We start from the raw sequence: 21466 nt of genomic DNA on the forward strand, positions 1-21466 counted from the left end.
GTCCTTTACACTGCGCATCTCATTACAGGGTCCTTTACACTGCGCATCTCATTACGGGGCATTTACACTGCGCATCTCATTACAGGGGCATTTACACTGGGCATCTCATTACAGGGGCATTTACACTGCGCATCTCATTACAGGGGCATTTACACTGCGCATCTCATTACAGGGGCATTTACACTGCGCATCTCATTACAGGGGCATATACACTGCGCATCTCATTACGGGGCATTTACACTGCGCTTCTCATTAAAGGGGCATTTACACTGCGCATCTCATTACAGGGGCATTTACAATGCGCATCTCATTACAGGGGCATTTACAATGCGCATCTCATTACAGGGGCATTTACACTGCGCATCTCATTACAGGGGCCTTTACACTGCGCATCTCATTACAGGGGCCTTTACACTGCGCTTCTCATTACAGGGGCATTAACACTGCGCATCTCATTACAGGGGCATTTACACTGCGCATCTCATTACAGGGGCATTTACACTGCGCATGTCATTACAGGGGCATTTACACTGCGCATCTCATTACGGGGCATTTACACTGCGCATCTCATTACGGGGCATTTACACTGCACATCTCATTACGGGGCATTTACACTGCGCATCTCATTACGGGTCAATTACACTGCGCATCTCATTACGGGGGCATTTACACTGCGCATCTCATTACAGGGGCATTTACACTGCGCATCTCATTGCAGGGGCATTTACACGTCGCATCTCATTACAGGGGCCTTTACACGGCGCATCTCATTACAGGGGCCTTTACACTGCGCATCTCATTACATGGGCCTTTACACTGCGCATCTCATTACAGGGGCATTTACACTGCGCATCTCATTACAGGGGCATTTACACTGCGCATCTCATTACAGGGGCATTTACACTGCGCATCTCATTACAGGGGCATTTACACTGCGCATCTCATTACAGGGGCATTTACACTGCGCATCTCATTACAGGGGCAATTACACGGCGCATCTCATTACAGGGGCATTTACACGGCGCATCTCATTACAGGTGCCTTTACACGGCGCAACTCATTACAGGGGCCTTTACACTGCGCATCTCATTACAGGGGCCTTTACACTGCGCATCTCATTACAGGGGCCTTTACACTGCGCATCTCATTACAGGGGCATTTACACTGCGCATCTCATTACAGGGGCATTTACACTGGGCATCTCATTACAGGGGCATTTACACTGGGCATCTCATTACAGGGGGCATTTGCACTGCACATCTCATTAAGGGGCATTTACACTGCGCATCTCATTACGGGGCATTTACACTGCGCCTCTCATTACGGGGCATTTACACTGCGCATCTCATTACGGGGCATTTACACTGCGCATCTCATTACAGGGGCATTTACACTGTGCATCTCATTACAGGGGCCTTTACACTGCGCATCTCATTACAGGGGCCTTTACACTGCTCATCTCATTACAGGGGCATTTACACTGGGCATCTCATTACAGGGGCCTTTACACTGCACATCTCATTACAGGGGCATTTACACTGGGCATCTCATTACAGGGGCCTTTACACTGCGCATCTCATTACAGGGGCATTTACACGGCGCATCTCATTACACGGGCCTTTACACGGCGCATCTCATTACAGGGGCATTTACACTGCGCATTTCATTGCAGGGGCATTTACACTGCGCAACTCATTACAGGGGCCTTTACACTGCGCATCTCATTACAGGGGCCTTTACACTGCGCATCTCATTACAGGGGCCTTTACACTGCGCATCTCATTACAGGTGCCTTTACACTGCGCATCTCATTACAGGGGCATTTACACTGCACATCTCATTACAGGGGCCTTTACACTGCGCAACTCATTACAGGGGCCTTTACACTGCACATCTCATTACAGGGGCATTTACACTGCGCATCTCATTACAGGGGCATTTACACTGCGCATCTCATTACAGGGGCATTTACACTGCGCATCTCATTACAGGGGCATTTACACTTCGCATCTCATTACAGGGGCATTTACAATGCGCATCTCATTACAGGGGCATTTACACTGCGCATCTCATTACAGGGGCCTTTACACTGCGCATCTCATTACAGGGGCCTTTACACTGCGCATCTCATTACGGGGCTTTTACACTGCACATCTCATTACAGGGTCCTTTACACTGCGCATCTCATTACAGGGGCATTTACACTGCGCATCTCATTACAGGGGCATTTACACTGCGCATCTCATTACAGGGGCATATACACTGCGCATCTCATTACGGGGCATTTACACTGCGCTTCTCATTACAGGGGCATTTACACTGCGCATCTCATTACAGGGGCATTTACAATGCCCATCTCATTACAGGGGCATTTACACTGCGCATCTCATTACAGGGGCCTTTACACTGCGCATCTCATTACAGGGGCCTTTACACTGCGCTTCTCATTACAGGGGCATTAACACTGCGCATCTCATTACAGGGGCATTAACACTGCGCATCTCATTACAGGGGCATTTACACTGCGCATGTCATTACAGGGGCATTTACACTGCGCATCTCATTACGGGGCATTTACACTGCGCATCTCATTACGGGGCATTTACACTGGGCATCTCATTACAGGGGCCTTTACACTGCACATCTCATTACAGGGGCATTTACACTGGGCATCTCATTACAGGAGCCTTTACACTGCGCATCTCATTACAGGGGAATTTACACGGCGCATCTCATTACAGGGGCCTTTACACTGCTCATCTCATTACAGGGGCATTTACACGGCGCATCTCATTACACGGGCCTTTACACGGCGCATCTCATTACAGGGGCATTTACACTGCGCATTTCATTGCAGGGGCATTTACACTGCGCAACTCATTACAGGGGCCTTTACACTGCGCATCTCATTACAGGGGCCTTTACACTGCGCATCTCATTACAGGGGCCTTTACACTGCGCATCTCATTACAGGGGCCTTTACACTGCGCATCTCATTACAGGGGCATTTACACTGCACATCTCATTACAGGGGCCTTTACACTGCGCAACTCATTACAGGGGCCTTTACACTGCACATCTCATTACAGGGGCATTTACACTGCGCATCTCACTACAGGGGCATTTACACTGCGCATCTCATTACAGGGGCATTTACACTGCGCATCTCATTACAGGGGCATTTACACTTCGCATCTCATTACAGGGGCATTTAAACTGCGCATCTCATTACAGGGGCATTTACACTGCGCATCTCATTACAGGGGCATTTACACTGCGCATCTCATTACAGGGGCCTTTACACTGCGCATCTCATTACGGGGCTTTTACACTGCGCATCTCATTACAGGGTCCTTTACACTGCGCATCTCATTACAGGGTCCTTTACACTGCGCATCTCATTACGGGGCATTTACACTGCGCATCTCATTACAGGGGCATTTACACTGGGCATCTCATTACAGGGGCATTTACACTGCGCATCTCATTACAGGGGCATTTACACTGCGCATCTCATTACAGGGGCATTTACACTGCGCATCTCATTACAGGGGCATATACACTGCGCATCTCATTACGGGGCATTTACACTGCGCTTCTCATTACAGGGGCATTTACACTGCGCATCTCATTACAGGGGCATTTACAATGCGCATCTCATTACAGGGGCATTTACACTGCGCATCTCATTACAGGGGCCTTTACACTCCGCATCTCATTACAGGGGCCTTTACACTGCGCTTCTCATTACAGGGGCATTAACACTGCGCATCTCATTACAGGGGCATTTACACTGCGCATGTCATTACAGGGGCATTTACACTGCGCATCTCATTACGGGGCATTTACACTGCGCATCTCATTACGGGGCATTTACACTGCGCATCTCATTACGGGGCATTTACACTGCGCATCTCATTACGGGTCAATTACACTGCGCATCTCATTACGGGGGCATTTACACTGCGCATCTCATTACAGGGGCATTTACACTGCGCATCTCATTGCAGGGGCATTTACACGTCGCATCTCATTACAGGGGCCTTTACACGGCGCATCTCATTACAGGGGCCTTTACACTGCGCATCTCATTACAGGGGCCTTTACACTGCGCATCTCATTACAGGGTCATTTACACGTCGCATCTCATTACAGGGGCCTTTACACGGCGCATCTCATTACAGGGGCCTTTACACTGCGCATCTCATTACAGGGGCCTTTACACTGCGCATCTCATTACAGGGGCATTTACACTGCGCATCTCATTACAGGGGCCTTTACACTGCGCATCTCATTACAGGGGCATTTACACTGCGCATCTCATTACAGGGGCATTTACACTGCGCATCTCATTACGGGGCTTTTACACTGCGCATCTCATTACAGGGTCCTTTACACTGCGCATCTCTTTACAGGGTCCTTTACACTGCGCATCTCATTACGGGGCATTTACACTGCGCATCTCATTACAGGGGCATTTACACTGGGCATCTCATTACAGGGGCATTTACACTGCGCATCTCATTACAGGGGCATATACACTGCGCATCTCATTACGGGGCATTTACACTGCGCTTCTCATTACAGGGGCATTTACACTGCGCATCTCATTACAGGGGCATTTACAATGCGCATCTCATTACAGGGGCATTTACACTGCGCATCTCATTACAGGGGCCTTTACACTGCGCATCTCATTACAGGGGCCTTTACACTGCGCTTCTCATTACAGGGGCATTAACACTGCGCATCTCATTACAGGGGCATTTACACTGCGCATCTCATTACAGGGGCATTTACACTGCGCATGTCATTACAGGGGCATTTACACTGCGCATCTCATTACGGGGCATTTACACTGCGCATCTCATTACGGGGCATTTACACTGCACATCTCATTACGGGGCATTTACACTGCGCATCTCATTACGGGTCAATTACACTGCGCATCTCATTACGGGGGCATTTACACTGCGCATCTCATTACAGGGGCATTTACACTGCGCATCTCATTGCAGGGGCATTTACACGTCGCATCTCATTACAGGGGCCTTTACACGGCGCATCTCATTACAGGGGCCTTTACACTGCGCATCTCATTACATGGGCCTTTACACTGCGCATCTCATTACAAGGGCATTTACACTGCACATCTCATTACAGGGGCCTTTACACTGCGCATCTCATTACAGGGGCATTTACACTGCGCATCTCATTACAGGGGCATTTACACTGCGCATCTCATTACAGGGGCATTTACACTGCGCATCTCATTACAGGGGCATTTACACTGCGCATTTCATTGCAGGGGCATTTACACTGCGCAACTCATTACAGGGGCCTTTACACTGCGCATCTCATTACAGGGGCCTTTACACTGCGCATCTCATTACAGGGGCCTTTACACTGCGCATCTCATTACAGGGGCCTTTACACTGCGCATCTCATTACAGGGGCATTTACACTGCACATCTCATTACAGGGGCCTTTACACTGCGCAACTCATTACAGGGGCCTTTACACTGCACATCTCATTACAGGGGCATTTACACTGCGCATCTCATTACAGGGGCATTTACACTGCGCATCTCATTACAGGGGCATTTACACTTCGCATCTCATTACAGGGGCATTTAAACTGCGCATCTCATTACAGGGGCATTTACACTGCGCATCTCATTACAGGGGCATTTACACTGCGCATCTCATTACAGGGGCCTTTACACTGCGCATCTCATTACGGGGCTTTTACACTGCGCATCTCATTACAGGGGCATTTACACTGCGCATCTCATTACAGGGTCCTTTACACTGCGCATCTCATTACGGGGCATTTACACTGCGCATCTCATTACAGGGGCATTTACACTGGGCATCTCATTACAGGGGCATTTACACTGCGCATCTCATTACAGGGGCATTTACACTGCGCATCTCATTACAGGGGCATTTACACTGCGCATCTCATTACAGGGGCATATACACTGCGCATCTCATTACGGGGCATTTACACTGCGCTTCTCATTACAGGGGCATTTACACTGCGCATCTCATTACAGGGGCATTTACAATGCGCATCTCATTACAGGGGCATTTACACTCCGCATCTCATTACAGGGGCCTTTACACTCCGCATCTCATTACAGGGGCCTTTACACTGCGCTTCTCATTACAGGGGCATTAACACTGCGCATCTCATTACAGGGGCATTTACACTGCGCATGTCATTACAGGGGCATTTACACTGCGCATCTCATTACGGGGCATTTACACTGCGCATCTCATTACGGGGCATTTACACTGCGCATCTCATTACGGGGCATTTACACTGCGCATCTCATTACGGGTCAATTACACTGCGCATCTCATTACGGGGGCATTTACACTGCGCATCTCATTACAGGGGCATTTACACTGCGCATCTCATTGCAGGGGCATTTACACGTCGCATCTCATTACAGGGGCCTTTACACGGCGCATCTCATTACAGGGGCCTTTACACTGCGCATCTCATTACAGGGGCCTTTACACTGCGCATCTCATTACAGGGGCATTTACACGTCGCATCTCATTACAGGGGCCTTTACACGGCGCATCTCATTACAGGGGCCTTTACACTGCGCATCTCATTACAGGGGCCTTTACACTGCGCATCTCATTACAGGGGCATTTACACTGCGCATCTCATTACAGGGGCCTTTACACTGCGCATCTCATTACAGGGGCATTTACACTGCGCATCTCATTACAGGGGCATTTACACTGCGCATCTCATTACGGGGCTTTTACACTGCGCATCTCATTACAGGGTCCTTTACACTGCGCATCTCATTACAGGGTCCTTTACACTGCGCATCTCATTACGGGGCATTTACACTGCGCATCTCATTACAGGGGCATTTACACTGGGCATCTCATTACAGGGGCATTTACACAGCGCATCTCATTACAGGGGCATTTACACTGCGCATCTCATTACAGGGGCATTTACACTGCGCATCTCATTACAGGGGCATATACACTGCGCATCTCATTACGGGGCATTTACACTGCGCTTCACATTACAGGGGCATTTACACTGCGCATCTCATTACAGGGGCATTTACAATGCGCATCTCATTACAGGGGCATTTACACTGCGCATCTCATTACAGGGGCCTTTACACTGCGCATCTCATTACAGGGGCCTTTACACTGCGCTTCTCATTACAGGGGCATTAACACTGCGCATCTCATTACAGGGGCATTTACACTGCGCATCTCATTACAGGGGCATTTACACTGCGCATGTCATTACAGGGGCATTTACACTGCGCATCTCATTACGGGGCATTTACACTGCGCATCTCATTACGGGGCATTTACACTGCACATCTCATTACGGGGCATTTACACTGCGCATCTCATTACGGGTCAATTACACTGCGCATCTCATTACGGGGGCATTTACACTGCGCATCTCATTACAGGGGCATTTACACGGCGCATCTCATTGCAGGGGCATTTACACGTCGCATCTCATTACAGGGGCCTTTACACGGCGCATCTCATTACAGGGGCCTTTACACTGCGCATCTCATTACATGGGCCTTTACACTGCGCATCTCATTACAGGGGCATTTACACTGCACATCTCATTACAGGGGCCTTTACACTGCGCATCTCATTACAGGGGCATTTACACTGCGCATCTCATTACAGGGGCATTTACACTGCGCATCTCATTACAGGGGCATTTACACTGCGCATCTCATTACAGGGGCATTTACACTGCGCATCTCATTACAGGGGCATTTACACTGCGCATCTCATTACAGGGGCAATTACACGGCGCATCTCATTACAGGGGCATTTACACGGCGCATCTCATTACAGGTGCCTTTACACGGCGCAACTCATTACAGGGGCCTTTACACTGCGCATCTCATTACAGGGGCCTTTACACTGCGCATCTCATTACAGGGGCCTTTACACTGCGCATCTCATTACAGGGGCATTTACACTGCGCATCTCATTACAGGGGCATTTACACTGGGCATCTCATTACAGGGGCATTTACACTGGGCATCTCATTACAGGGGGCATTTGCACTGCACATCTCATTAAGGGGCATTTACACTGTGCATCTCATTACGGGGCATTTACACTGCGCATCTCATTACGGGGCATTTACACTGCGCATCTCATTACGGGGCATTTACACTGCGCATCTCATTACAGGGGCATTTACACTGTGCATCTCATTACAGGGGCATTTACACTGCGCATCTCATTACAGGGGCCTTTACACTGCTCATCTCATTACAGGGGCATTTACACTGGGCATCTCATTACAGGGGCCTTTACACTGCACATCTCATTACAGGGGCATTTACACTGGGCATCTCATTACAGGGGCCTTTACACTGTGCATCTCATTACAGGGGCATTTACACGGCGCATCTCATTACACGGGCCTTTACACGGCGCATCTCATTACAGGGGCATTTACACTGCGCATTTCATTGCAGGGGCATTTACACTGCGCAACTCATTACAGGGGCCTTTACACTGTGCATCTCATTACAGGGGCCTTTACACTGCGCATCTCATTACAGGGGCCTTTACACTGCGCATCTCATTACAGGGGCCTTTACACTGCGCATCTCATTACAGGGGCATTTACACTGCACATCTCATTACAGGGGCCTTTACACTGCGCAACTCATTACAGGGGCCTTTACACTGCACATCTCATTACAAGGGCATTTACACTGCGCATCTCATTACAGGGGCATTTACACTGCGCATCTCATTACAGGGGCATTTACACTGCGCATCTCATTACAGGGGCATTTACACTGCGCATCTCATTACAGGGGCATTTACACTGCGCATCTCATTACAGGGGCCTTTACACTGCACATCTCATTACGGGGCTTTTACACTGCGCATCTCATTACAGGGTCCTTTACACTGCGCATCTCATTACGGGGCATTTACACTGCGCATCTCATTACAGGGGCATTTACACTGGGCATCTCATTACAGGGGCATTTACACTGCGCATCTCATTACAGGGGCATTTACACTGCGCATCTCATTACAGGGGCATTTACACTGCGCATCTCATTACAGGGGCATTTACACTGCGCATCTCATTACAGGGGCATATACACTGCGCATCTCATTACGGGGCATTTACACTGCGCTTCTCATTACAGGGGCATTTACACTGCGCATCTCATTACAGGGGCATTTACAATGCGCATCTCATTACAGGGGCATTTACACTGCGCATCTCATTACAGGGGCCTTTACACTGCGCATCTCATTACAGGGGCCTTTACACTGCGCTTCTCATTACAGGGGCATTAACACTGCGCATCTCATTACAGGGGCATTTACACTGCGCATCTCATTACAGGGGCATTTACACTGCGCATGTCATTACAGGGGCATTTACACTGCGCATCTCATTACGGGGCATTTACACTGCGCATCTCATTACGGGGCATTTACACTGCACATCTCATTACGGGGCATTTACACTGCGCATCTCATTACGGGTCAATTACACTGCGCATCTCATTACGGGGGCATTTACACTGCGCATCTCATTACAGGGGCATTTACACTGCGCATCTCATTGCAGGGGCATTTACACGTCGCATCTCATTACAGGGGCCTTTACACGGCGCATCTCATTACAGGGGCCTTTACACTGCGCATCTCATTACATGGGCCTTTACACTGCGCATCTCATTACAGGGGCATTTACACTGCACATCTCATTACAGGGGCCTTTACACTGCGCATCTCATTACAGGGGCATTTACACTGCGCATCTCATTACAGGGGCATTTACACTGCGCATCTCATTACAGGGGCATTTACACTGCGCATCTCATTACAGGGGCATTTACACTGCGCATCTCATTACAGGGGCATTTACACTGCGCATCTCATTACAGGGGCATTTACACTGCGCATCTCATTACAGGGGCAATTACACGGCGCATCTCATTACAGGGGCATTTACACGGCGCATCTCATTACAGGTGCCTTTACACGGCGCAACTCATTACAGGGGCCTTTACACTGCGCATCTCATTACAGGGGCCTTTACACTGCGCATCTCATTACAGGGACCTTTACACTGCGCATCTCATTACAGGGACATTTACACTGCGCATCTCATTACAGGGGCATTTACACTGGGCATCTCATTACAGGGGCATTTACACTGGGCATCTCATTACAGGGGGCATTTGCACTGCACATCTCATTAAGGGGCATTTACACTGCGCATCTCATTACGGGGCATTTACACTGCGCATCTCATTACGGGGCATTTACACTGCGCATCTCATTACGGGGCATTTACACTGCGCATCTCATTACAGGGGCATTTACACTGTGCATCTCATTACAGGGGCATTTACACTGCGCATCTCATTACAGGGGCCTTTACACTGCTCATCTCATTACAGGGGCATTTACACTGGGCATCTCATTACAGGGGCCTTTACACTGCACATCTCATTACAGGGGCATTTACACTGGGCATCTCATTACAGGGGCCTTTACACTGCGCATCTCATTACAGGGGCATTTACACGGCGCATCTCATTACACGGGCCTTTACACGGCGCATCTCATTACAGGGGCATTTATGCTGCGCATTTCATTGCAGGGGCATTTACACTGCGCAACTCATTACAGGGGCCTTTACACTGCGCATCTCATTACAGGGGCCTTTACACTGCGCATCTCATTACAGGGGCCTTTACACTGCGCATCTCATTACAGGGGCCTTTACACTGCGCAACTCATTACAGGGGCCTTTACACTGCGCATCTCATTACAGGGGCATTTACACTGCACATCTCATTACAGGGGCCTTTACACTGCGCAACTCATTACAGGGGCCTTTACACTGCACATCTCATTACAAGGGCATTTACACTGCGCATCTCATTACAGGGGCATTTACACTGCGCATCTCATTACAGGGGCATTTACACTGCGCATCTCATTACAGGGGCATTTACACTGCGCATCTCATTACAGGGGCCTTTACACTGCACATCTCATTACGGGGCTTTTACACTGCGCATCTCATTACAGGGTCCTTTACACTGCGCATCTCATTACGGGGCATTTACACTGCGCATCTCATTACAGGGGCATTTACACTGGGCATCTCATTACAGGGGCATTTACACTGCGCATCTCATTACAGGGGCATTTACACTGCGCATCTCATTACAGGGGCATTTACACTGCGCATCTCATTACAGGGGCATATACACTGCGCATCTCATTGCGGGGCATTTACACTGCGCTTCTCATTACAGGGGCATTTACACTGCGCATCTCATTACAGGGGCATTTACAATGCGCATCTCATTACAGGGGCATTTACACTGCGCATCTCATTACAGGGGCCTTTACACTGCGCATCTCATTACAGGGGCCTTTACACTGCGCTTCTCATTACAGGGGCATTAACACTGCGCATCTCATTACAGGGGCATTTACACTGCGCATCTCATTACAGGGGCATTTACACTGCGCATCTCATTACAGGGGCATTTACACTGCGCATGTCATTACAGGGGCATTTACACTGCGCATCTCATTACGGGGCATTTACACTGCGCATCTCATTATGGGGCATTTACACTGCGCATCTCATTACGGGGCATTTACACTGCACATCTCATTACGGGGCATTTACACTGCGCATCTCATTATGGGGCATTTACACTGCGCATCTCATTACGGGGCATTTACACTGCGCATCTCATTACGGGTCAATTACACTGCGCATCTCATTACGGGGGCATTTACACTGCGCATCTCATTACAGGTGCCTTTACACGGCGCAACTCATTACAGGGGCCTTTACACTGCGCATCTCATTACAGGGGCCTTTACACGGCGCATCTCATTACAGGGGCATTAACACGGCGCATCTCATTACAGGTGCCTTTACACGGCGTAACTCATTTCAGGGGCCTTTACACTGCGTATCTCATTACAGGGGCCTTTACACTGCGCATCTCATTACAGGGGCATTTACACGGCGCATCTCATTACACGGGCCTTTACACGGCGCATCTCATTACAGGGGCATTTACACTGCGCATGTCATTACAGGGGCATTTACACTGCGCATCTCATTACGGGGCATTTACACTGCGCATCTCATTACGGGGCATTTACACTGCACATCTCATTACGGGGCATTTACACTGCGCATCTCATTACGGGTCAATTACACTGCGCATCTCATTACGGGGGCATTTACACTGCGCATCTCATTACAGGTGCCTTTACACGGCGCAACTCATTACAGGGGCCTTTACACTGCGCATCTCATTACAGGGGACTTTACACGGCGCATCTCATTACAAGGGCATTTACACGGCGCATCTCATTGCAGGTGCCTTTACACGGCGCAACTCATTACAGGGGCCTTTACACTACGCATCTCATTACAGGGGCCTTTACACTGCGCATCTCATTACAGGGGCCTTTACACTGCGCATCTCATTACAGGGGCATTTACACTGCGCATCTCATTACAGGGGCATTTACACTGGGCATCTCATTACAGGGGCATTTACACTGGGCATCTCATTACAGGGGGCATTTGCACTGCACATCTCATTAAGGGGCATTTACACTGCGCATCTCATTACGGGGCATTTACACTGCGCATCTCATTACGGGGCATTTACACTGCGCATCTCATTACAGGGGCATTTACACTGTGCATCTCATTACAGGGGCATTTACACTGCGCATCTCATTACAGGGGCCTTTACACTGCTCATCTCATTACAGGGGCATTTACACTGGGCATCTCATTACAGGGGCCTTTACAATGCACATCTCACTACAGGGGCATTTACACTGGGCATCTCATTACAGGGGCCTTTACACTGCGCATCTCATTACAGGGGCATTTACACGGCGCATCTCATTACACGGGCCTTTACACTGCGCATCTCATTACAGGGGCCTTTACACTGCGCATCTCATTACAGGGGCCTTTACACTGCGCATCTCATTACAGGGGCATTTACACTGCGCATCTCATTACAGGGGCATTTACACTGCACATCTTATTACAGGGGCATTTACACTGCGCATCTCATTACAGGGGCATTTACACTTCGCATCTCATTACAGGGGCATTTACACTGCGCATCTCATTACAGGGGCATTTACACTGCGCATCTCATTACAGGGGCATTTACACTGCGCATCTCATTACAGGGGCCTTTACACTGCGCATCTCATTACGGGGCTTTTACACTGCGCATCTCATTACAGGGTCCTTTACACTGCGCATCTCATTACGGGGCATTTACACTGCGCATCTCATTACAGGGGCATTTACACTGGGCATCTCATTACAGGGGCATTTACACTGCGCATCTCATTACAGGGGCATTTACACTGCGCATCTCATTACAGGGGCATTTACACTGCGCATCTCATTACAGGGGCATATACACTGCGCATCTCATTACGGGGCATTTACACTGCGCTTCTCATTACAGGGGCATTTACACTGCGCATCTCATTACAGGGGCATTTACAATGCGCATCTCATTACAGGGGCATTTACACTGCGCATCTCATTACAGGGGCCTTTACACTGCGCATCTCATTACAGGGGCCTTTACACTGCGCTTCTCATTACAGGGGCATTAACACTGCGCATCTCATTACAGGGGCATTTACACTGCGCATGTCATTACAGGGGCATTTACACTGCACATCTCATTACGGGGCATTTACACTGTGCATCTCATTACGGGGCATTTACACTGCACATCTCATTACGGGGCATTTACACTGCGCATCTCATTACGGGTTAATTACACTGCACATCTCATTACGGGGGCATTTACACTGCGCATCTCATTACAGGTGCCTTTACACGGCGCAACTCATTACAGGGGCCTTTACACTGTGCATCTCATTACAGGGGCCTTTACACGGCGCATCTCATTACAGGGGCATTTACACGGCGCATCTCATTACAGGTGCCTTTACACGGCGCAACTCATTACAGGGGCCTTTACACTGCACATCTCATTACAGGGGCCTTTACACTGCGCATCTCATTACAGGGGCCTTTACACTGCGCATCTCATTACAGGGGCATTTACACTGCGCATCTCATTACAGGGGCATTTACACTGGGCATCTCATTACAGGGACATTTACACTGGGCATCTCATTACAGGGGGCATTTGCACTGCACATCTCATTAAGGGGCATTTACACTGCGCATCTCTTTACGGGGCATTTACACTGCGCATCTCATTACGGGGCATTTACACTGCGCATCTCATTACAGGGGCATTTACACTATGCATCTCATTACAGGGGCATTTACACTGCGCATCTCATTACAGGGGCCTTTACACTGCTCATCTCATTACAGGGGCATTTACACTGGGCATCTCATTACAGGGGCATTTACACTGGGCATCTCATTACAGGGGCCTTTACACTGCACATCTCATTACAGGGGCATTTACACTGGGCATCTCATTACAGGGGCCTTTACACTGCGCATCTCATTACAGGGGCATTTACACGGCGCATCTCATTACACGGGCCTTTACACGGCGCATCTCATTACAGGGGCATTTACACTGCGCATTTCATTGCTGGGGCATTTACACTGCGCAACTCATTACAGGGGCCTTTACACTGCGCATCTCATTACAGGGGCCTTTACACTGCGCATCTCATTACAGGGTCCTTTACACTGCGCATCCCATTACAGGGGCCTTTACACTGCGCATCTCATTACAGGGGCATTTACACTGCACATCTCATTACAGGGGCATTTACACTGCGCATCTCATTACAGGGGCATTTACACTTCGCATCTCATTACAGGGGCATTTACACTGCGCATCTCATTACAGGGGCATTTACACTGCGCATCTCATTACAGGGGCATTTACACTGCGCATCTCATTACAGGGGCCTTTACACTGCGCATCTCATTACGGGGCTTTTACACTGCGCATCTCATTACAGGGTCCTTTACACTGCGCATCTCATTACGGGGCATTTACACTGCGCATCTCATTACAGGGGCATTTACACTGGGCATCTCATTACAGGGGCATTTACACTGCGCATCTCATTACAGGGGCATTTACACTGCGCATCTCATTACAGGGGCATTTACAATGCGCATCTCATTACAGGGGCATATACACTGCGCATCTCATTACGGGGCATTTACACTGCGCTTCTCATTACAGGGGCATTTACACTGCGCATCTCATTACAGGGGCATTTACAATGCGCATCTCATTACAGGGGCATTTATACTGCGCATCTCATTACAGGGGCCTTTACACTGCGCATCTCATTACAGGGGCCTTTACACTGCGCTTCTCATTACAGGGGCATTAACACTGCGCATCTCATTACAGGGGCATTTACACTGCGCATCTCATTACAGGGGCATTTACACTGCGCATGTCATTACAGGGGCTTTTACACTGCGCATCTCATTACGGGGCATTTACACTGCGCATCTCATTACAGGGCATTTACACTGCACATCTCATTACGGGGCATTTACACTGCGCATCTCATTACGGGTCAATTACACTGCGCATCTCATTACGGGGGCATTTACACTGCGCATCTCATTACAGGGGCATTTACACTGCGCATCTCATTGCAGGGGCATTTACACGTCGCATCTCATTACAGGGGCCTTTACACTGCGCATCTCATTACAGGGGCATTTACACTGCGCATCTCATTACAGGGGCCTTTACACTGCGCATCTCATTACGGGGCATTTACACTGCGCTTCTCATTACAGGGGCATTTACACTGCGCATCTCATTACAGGGGCATTTACACTGCGCATCTCATTACAGGGGCATTTACACTGCGCATCTCATTACAGGGGCATTTACATTGCGCATCTCATTACAGGGGCATTTACATTGCGCATCTCATTACAGGGGCCTTTACACGGCACATCTCATTACAGGGGCCTTTACACGGCGCATCTCATTACAGGGGCCTTTACACTGCGCATCTCATTACAGGGGCCTTTACACTGCGCATCTCATTACAGGGGCATTTACACTGCGCATCTCATTACAGGGGCCTTTACACTGCGCAACTCATTACAGGGGCCTTTACACTGCGCATCTCATTACAGAAGCATTTACACTGCGCATCTCATTACAGGGGCATTTACACTGCGCATCTCATTACAGGGGCATTTACACTGCACATCTCATTACAGGGGCATTTACACTGCGCATCTCATTACAGGGGCCTTTACACTGCGCATCTCATTACGGGGCATTAACACTGCGCTTCTCATTACAGGGGCATTTACACTGCGCATCTCATTACAGGGGCATTTACAATGCGCATCTCATTACAGGGGCATTAACACTGCGCATCTCATTACAGGGGCCTTTACACTGCGCATCTCATTACGGGGCATTTACACTGCGCATCTCATTACGGGGCATTTACACTGCACATCTCATTACGGGGCATTTACACTGCGCATCTCATTACGGGTCAATTACACTGCGCATCTCATTACGGGGGCATTTACACTGCGCATCTCATTACAGGGGCATTTACACTGCGCATCTCATTGCAGGGGCATTTACACGTCGCATCTCATTACAGGGGCCTTTACACGGCGCATCTCATTACAGGGGCCTTTACACTGCGCATCTTATTACAGGGGCCTTTACACTGCGCATCTCATTACAGGGGCATTTACACTGCGCATCTCATTACAGGGGCCTTTACACTGCGCATCTCATTACGGGGCATTTACACTGCGCTTCTCATTACAGGGGCATTTACACTGCGCATCTCATTACAGGGGCATTTACACTGCGCATCTCATTACAGGGGCATTTACACTGCGCATCTCATTACAGGGACATTTACATTGCGCATCACATTACAGGGGCCTTTACACGGCACATCTCATTACAGGGGCCTTTACACGGCGCATCTCATTACAGGGGCCTTTACACTGCGCATCTCATTACAGGGGCCTTTACACTGCGCATCTCATTACAGGGGCATTTACACTGCGCATCTCATTAAAGGGGCCTTTACACTGCGCAACTCATTACAGGGACCTTTACACTGCGCATCTCAATACAGGGGCATTTACACTGCGCATCTCATTACAGGGCATTTACACTGCGCATCTCATTACAGGGGCATTTACACTGCGCATCTCATTACAGGGGCATTTACACTGCGCATCTCATTACAGGGGCCTTTACACTGCGCATCTCATTACAGGGGCATTTACACTGTGCATCTCATTACAGGGGCATTTACACTGCGCATCTCATTACAGGGGCATTTACACTGCGCATCTCATTACAGGGGCCTTTACACTGCGCATCTCATTACAGGGGCATTTACACTGCGCATTTCATTACAGGGGCATTTACACAGCGCATCTCATTACAGGGGCATTTACACTGCGAATCTCATTACAGGGGCATTTACACTGCGCATCTCATTACAGGGGCATTTACACTGCGCATCTCATTACAGGGGCATTTACACTGCGCATCTCATTACAGGGGCATTTACACTGCGCATCTCATTACAGGGGCCTTTACACTGCGCATCTCATTACGGGGCTTTTACACTGCGCATCTCATTACAGGGTCCTTTACACTGCGCATCTCATTACGGGGCATTTACACTGCGCATCTCATTACAGGGGCATTTACACTGGGCATCTAATTACAGGGGCATTTACACTGCGCATCTCATTACAGGGGCATTTACACTGTGCATCTCATTACAGCGGCATTTACACTGTGCATCTCATTACAGGGGCATTTACACTGTGCATCTCATTACGGGGCATTTACACTGCGCTTCTCATTACAGGGGCATTTACACTGCGCATCTCATTACAGGGGCATTTACACTGCACATTTCATTACAGGGGCATTTACACTGCGCATCTCATTACAGGGGCATTTACACTGGGCATCTAATTACAGGGGCATTTACACTGCGCATCTCATTACGGGGCATTTACACGGCGCATCTCATTACAGGGGCATTTACACTGCACATCTCATTACAGGGGCCTTTACACTGCGCATCTCATTACAGGGGCATTTACACTGCGCATCTCATTACAGGGGCATTTACACTGCGCATCTCATTACAGGGGCATTTACACTGCGCATCTCATTACAGGGGCCTTTACACTGCGCATCTCATTACAGGGGCATTTACACTGCGCATTTCATTACAGGGGCATTTACACAGCGCATCTCATTACAGGGGCATTTACACTGCGAATCTCATTACAGGGGCATTTACACTGCGCATCTCATTACAGGGGCATTTACACTGCGCATCTCATTACAGGGGCATTTACACTGCGCATCTCATTACAGGGGCATTTACACTGCGCATCTCATTACAGGGGCCTTTACACTGCGCATCTCATTACAGGGGCTATTACACTGCGCATCTCATTACAGGGTCCTTTACACTGCACATCTCATTACGGGGCATTTACACTGCGCATCTCATTACAGGGGCATTTACACTGGGCATCTAATTACAGGGGCATTTACACTGCGCATCTCATTACAGGGGCATTTACACTGTGCATCTCATTACAGGGGCATTTACACTGTGCATCTCATTACAGGGGCATTTACACTGCGCATCTCATTACGGGGCATTTACACTGCGCTTCTCATTACAGGGGCATTTACACTGCGCATCTCATTACAGGGGCATTTACACTGCACATTTCATTACAGGGGCATTTACACTGCGCATCTCATTACAGGGGCATTTACACTGGGCATCTAATTACAGGGGCATTTACACTGCGCATCTCATTACAGGGGCATTTACACTGTGCATCTCATTACAGGGGCATTTACACTGTGCATCTCATTACAGGGGCATTTACACTGCGCATCTCATTACGGGGCATTTACACTGCGCTTCTCATTACAGGGGCATTTACACTGCGCATCTCATTACAGGGGCATTTACACTGCGCATCTCATTACAGGGGCATTTACACTGCGCATCTCATTACAGGGGCATTTACACTGCGCATCTCATTACAGGGGCATTTACACTGCGCATCTCATTACAGGTGCCTTTACACTGCGCATCTCATTACAGGGGCATTTACATTGCGCATCACATGACAGGGGCCTTTACACGGCACATCTCATTACAGGGGCCTTTACACGGCGCATCTCATTACAGGGGCCTTTACACTGCGCATCTCATTACAGGGGCCTTTACACTGCGCATCTCATTACAGGGGCATTTACACTGCGCATCTCATTACAGGGGCCTTTACACTGCGCAACTCATTACAGGGACCTTTACACTGCGCATCTCAATACAGGGGCATTTACACTGCGCATCTCATTACAGGGGCATTTACACTGCGCATCTCTTTACAGGGGCATTTACACTGCGCATCTCATTACAGGGGCATTTACACTGCGCATCTCATTACAGGGGCCTTTACACTGCGCATCTCATTACAGGGGCCTTTACACTGCGCATCTCATTACAGGGGCATTTACACTGCGCATCTCATTACAGGGGCATTTACACTGCGCATCTCATTACAGGGTCATTTACACTGCGCATCTCATTACAGGGGCCTTTACACTGCGCATCTCATTACAGGGGCATTTACACTGCGCATTTCATTACAGGGGCATTTACACAGCGCATCTCATTACAGGGGCATTTACACTGCGAATCTCATTACAGGGGCATTTACACTGCGCATCTCATTACAGGGGCATTTACACTGCGCATCTCATTACAGGGGCATTTACACTGCGCATCTCATTACAGGGGCATTTACACTGCGCATCTCATTACAGGGGCCTTTACACTGCGCATCTCATTACGGGGCTTTTACACTGCGCATCTCATTACAGGGTCCTTTACTCTGCGCATCTCATTACGGGGCATTTACACTGCGCATCTCATTACGGGGCATTTACACTGCGCATCTCATTACAGGGGCATTTACACTGGGCATCTAATTACAGGGGCATTTACACTGCGCATCTCATTACAGGGGCATTTACACTGTGCATCTCATTACAGGGGCATTTACACTGTGCATCTCATTACAGGGGCATTTACACTGCGCATCTCATTACGGGGCATTTACACTGCGCTTCTCATTACAGGGCCATTTACACTGCGCATCTCATTACAGGGGCCTTTACACTGCGCATCTCATTACGGGGCTTTTACACTGCGCATCTCATTACAGGGTCCTTTACACTGCGCATCTCATTACGGGGCATTTACACTGCGCATCTCATTACAGGGGCATTTACACTGCGCATGTCACTACAGGGGCATTTACACTGCACATCTCATTACAGGGGCCTTTACACTGCGCATCTCATTACAGGGGCATTTACACTGCACATTTCATTACAGGGGCATTTACACTGCGCATGTCATTACAGGGGCATTTACACTGCGCATCTCATTACGGGGCATTTACACTGCGCATCTCATTACGGGACATTTACACTGCGCATCTCATTACGGGGCATTTACACTGCGCATCTCATTACGGGTCATTTACACTGCGCATCTCATTACGGGGGCATTTACACTGCGCATCTCATTACAGGGTCCTTTACACTGCGCATCTCATTACGGGGCATTTACACTGCGCATCTCATTACAGGGGCATTTACACTGGGCATCTCATTACAGGGGCATTTACACTGCGCATTTCATTACAGGGGCATTTACACTGCGCATCTCATTACAGGGGCATTTACACTGCGCATCTCATTACAGGGGCATTTACACTGCGCATCTCATTACGGGGCATTTACACTGCGCTTCTCATTACAGGGGCATTTACACTGCGCATCTCATTACAGGGGCATTTACACTGCGCATCTCATTACAGGGGCATTTACACTGCGCATCTCATTACAGGGGCCTTTACACTGCGCATCTCATTACAGGGGCATTTACATTGCGCATCACATGACAGGGGCCTTTACACGGCACATCTCATTACAGGGGCCTTTACACGGCGCATCTCATTACAGGGGCCTTTACACTGCGCATCTCATTACAGGGGCCTTTACACTGCGCATCTCATTACAGGGGCATTTACACTGCGCATCTCATTACAGGGGCATTTACACTGCGCTTCTCATTACAGGGGCATTTACACTGCGCTTCTCATTACAGGGGCATTTACACTGCGCATCTCATTACAGGGGCATTTACACTGCGCTTCTCATTACAGGGGCATTTACACTGCGCATCTCATTACAGGGGCATTTACACTGCGCATCTCATTACAGGGGCCTTTACACTGCGCATCTCATTACGGGGCATTTACACTGCGCTTCTCATTACAGGGGCA

This window comes from Ascaphus truei, chromosome 2, assembly GCF_040206685.1.
Source record: "Ascaphus truei isolate aAscTru1 chromosome 2, aAscTru1.hap1, whole genome shotgun sequence".
NCBI classification, from domain to species: Eukaryota; Metazoa; Chordata; class Amphibia; order Anura; family Ascaphidae; genus Ascaphus; species Ascaphus truei.